Source organism: Pongo abelii, chromosome 1 (assembly GCF_028885655.2).
Source record: "Pongo abelii isolate AG06213 chromosome 1, NHGRI_mPonAbe1-v2.0_pri, whole genome shotgun sequence".
Lineage (NCBI taxonomy): Eukaryota > Metazoa > Chordata > Mammalia > Primates > Hominidae > Pongo > Pongo abelii.
In genome coordinates, this window is record NC_071985.2 from 220669109 (window position 1) to 220672397 (window position 3289).

The 3289-nt window shown below is 49.0% G+C and overlaps 1 pseudogene; it reads right to left on the reverse strand.

Moving 5' to 3' along the window:
* Nucleotides 1-236: 236 nt before the first annotated feature.
* Nucleotides 237-3078, reverse strand: LOC129060486 (PRAME family member 17-like; annotated as a pseudogene).
* Between the last annotated feature and the right edge of the window lie 211 nt (nt 3079-3289).

Here is a 3289-nt window from a genome sequence, read left to right on the forward strand (position 1 = left end):
AATTAGCTGGGTGTGGTGGCACACATCAGTAACACCAGCTACTAGGGAGGCTGAGGCAGGAGAATCACTTGAACCTCGGAGGTGAATGTTGCATTGTGCTGAGATTGTGCACTGCACTTCAGCCTGAGGGACAGAGCGAGACTTCATCAAAAAAATTTTAAAAAGCACCTGTGTCCTAGATTTTAGTGCCCAAGGGTCCAGAAGAAAGCATATCCAACTCGCTAACCAGGCCTTCCCTAAGAGCAAAGATGGAAGTCCACTTTCTCAGATGGCCATGAGCCACAGGAAGGGCAGGGGACGGGACCAAAAAAGATCCTCTTGGGCTGCCTGACTTCCCTGAGTGTACGAATCAGCTCAGCCCGAATTGGGGTGAGGATCTCCCAATTGACATGACCCCTGTTGTCAAGACACTCCAGAGGGGCAGGATACAACTCCAGGCCTAACATGCTCAGCCCGCCTGTGTGACACAGCAGGTCTTTCAGAGCATTCATGGAGGTCTCATTTCCACGAAATTAGAAGGTGTTAAGCTGAGAATAGTGGCTCAGGGCAGGCAGGAGGACCCTGAGTTGGGAGTCCTGGATCTGACAGTCCTTTAACGTGAGGATTTTGAGAGTAGCAGCAAATTTCTTGAGCAGAGCTCCAAGGAGCTCAAGATTGGTGGTTCACATTAGGATATGAATCAGATGCAGCTCCTTTAGCTGACTGAGGCTTGGGTACTGAGACAGACACTCCATGTCCCAATGAGCTAGGTAAGCATGACAGAATATAAAGGTCCCCAAGGGGTTCTTGAAGCACCTGGGGAGAACAAGAAATTAGTTATGCTCAATGGTGCCAGTTAGAGGATGGGGGAGGGAAATAATCTCAATGGTAAACTTGAAGTGGTATTGAGTAATTCTGCACCTTACTACAACACAGGTGTTATAGTAACTGCAATGGGGAAGCCTGTTTCACCCAAACACAAATTTGTTGCCATCGTCATATGATGGCCCGCATGCAAGGTGCTGCCTGATGAAGACTCAGATCATTCAGGGGCAGCTCCATTTTAGGCTCAGTCCTTCCACCCTTGCTTGTGTGATTGGTTCAAGGCCACAAAATCTTTAAAGCCTCTTTACTTCATCTTTCAGCAGACAACCTCATCTCTGGGTCAGAGAAGCCTAGTGGGAGATGTGCACAAAGAACTCAACTGAGCAAGGTCTAGGGACATCTGCTAGGGCCACCTGCCTGCAAAGGTTCCCTGACATGCCTGCATCTGTAAACCACCTATCAGTTTATACCACTCTCCTGCCTACTCCCTCACCTCCATCCAAGAAGCACGCTTTTCCCATGTCAACTACTTTTCCTGGGGTTCAAAAGAACCTTTTACAGACAGGGAATTAGAGACAGGATCATTGGTGTTTACTAAGCAGTGTAGATGGAGCTTCTACTGTGAAACACACAGGTTTGATGCACTTTCCCTTCTTTCATACTCTCCTCTGTATGAAGTGTAAGTTTCATCATGTAACTTCAAATACACTTCCTAAAAAGGAATTCACAAATGCACCCTCCCTAGATCTGAACCCCTGACTAACTAGCTCCCTACATGTCTCTCTGTGTAGCATCTACCCCAGGTCATCTCTCTACCCTTATTTGAGCGGTCTTGTGATACCCACTTCAGGATATAGAGCACTGAACAGCATAAGGCGCTGACATTCTAGCGTCCCTTTCCCTGTGACATCACCAGTGGCTGGCACACGGTAGATGCCCACTAGCATTTACTGTGAAAAAGAATAAAAGTCTATGGTATGGTCTGCAGAGAAAGCTCACCATCCTTTCTTACCTGAGCAGGTGCTCCAGGTGCTCTTTGATACTATTGACCTTTCTTATGTGAAGCATCTGAAGGTAGTACAGGCAGAGGAATGGACAGTCCAAGTCAGGAACTAACTGCTGTTGGCCGCTTACATATAACTCATTGTCATAACCGAAGGCTAAAAAGAGTTTGCGAAGATTGCTCATCTGGCTCAGGTAAGGGGAAAAACTTTCCTGTTTTATTCAGAGAGCACTTTCTCCTATCTTCCAAATCCTGGATACTGTCTGGGTATACCCTTTTCAATAAATTTCTGAAAGTTGAAGTTGGCATTGAGTAATTCTGCACCTTATTACAACACAGGTGCACTAGACCTCTTTTGTAGTGGATCCACCCACAGAGGTAGCTCAGGCATTCATCCAGAGTACTTTTCTTTAGACAGAGGTTTATGAACACCTTCAAGGGCTGGTGCTCTCTCCATCCTTGGACAGTCCTCCACTGTCTGCCTTTTACTCACGCACTCTGTGGAGCAGGAGAGGGGCCTAGCTCCAGAGTATACGGTCCAGAAATTCTCATCAACATCCTACAAATGCAGCACTTGAAGTTTCCACCTCCTGTGAGTAACATAGGAGAAAAGCTCAGAATGTAGGCAAGGACCCACCATGACCTGAGCTTTCACTCCACATCCAGGACATCAATCAGCTGCTCCTGTCCTCAGTGTTCCTCCTTCTGTCTCTTCTCCATCCTGCTCCCCTTTTATTCTGCCTGGTTCTCACTTCAAGAACCTTTACCATCCACTGGGAGAAAGCAGGTTCCTGTTTCCTCAGTGGACCCTGTATGGTGAGCAGTCCTTTCCCACAGGATCTGGGCAATGGTCAAGGCCTCTCATGGGCACCATCAGAAGCCTCTGAGCCACCCTAGCTCCCCAACCCCACCACTCCTCCTGAGCCTGCTGTCCCTTCCCTGGATGCCTGGACCCTTCCCACCAGGCCACCTGAGTCACCTCACCTGGGGCAAAACTTCTGGGCCAGCAGTGTATCAAGTCCCTTCAGCACAGCTTGCAAGGTCTCCAGATGAGGTGTCTTCATCAGGGACCCCAGAGGGACGTGGGTGAAGGGCCAGGCCTGCACCATCAGCTTCAGGGCCTCACAGTGTCTCATGCTGAAGGCCTCCATGAACATCAGAGGGAAGACCTCCCTGGGCAGCTCATCCAGGGTGAAGATGGTCAAGCACTGCTTCCTCAGCAGGCTCTTCCCTGCCAGCTCCAGGAGCCTGGATGGGGACTGGAGGCTCATTCTGACAAATCTGGAAGGAAAAACTCTAGAGGACAATCCAGTGAAAAGGCAAGTTTCTCAGGCCCATCCCCTGCAACCCCCTCTTCTCCTAGGGCCAAAGTCATTTCTCTAGCATGTGTGAAAGAGCCCTCAGTTTACTCCAATTCCATTCTGCAATAAGTGGCCACAGAGGCATAGTTCTGCCCTTCTGCTACCAAGAAGAGTATGTCCC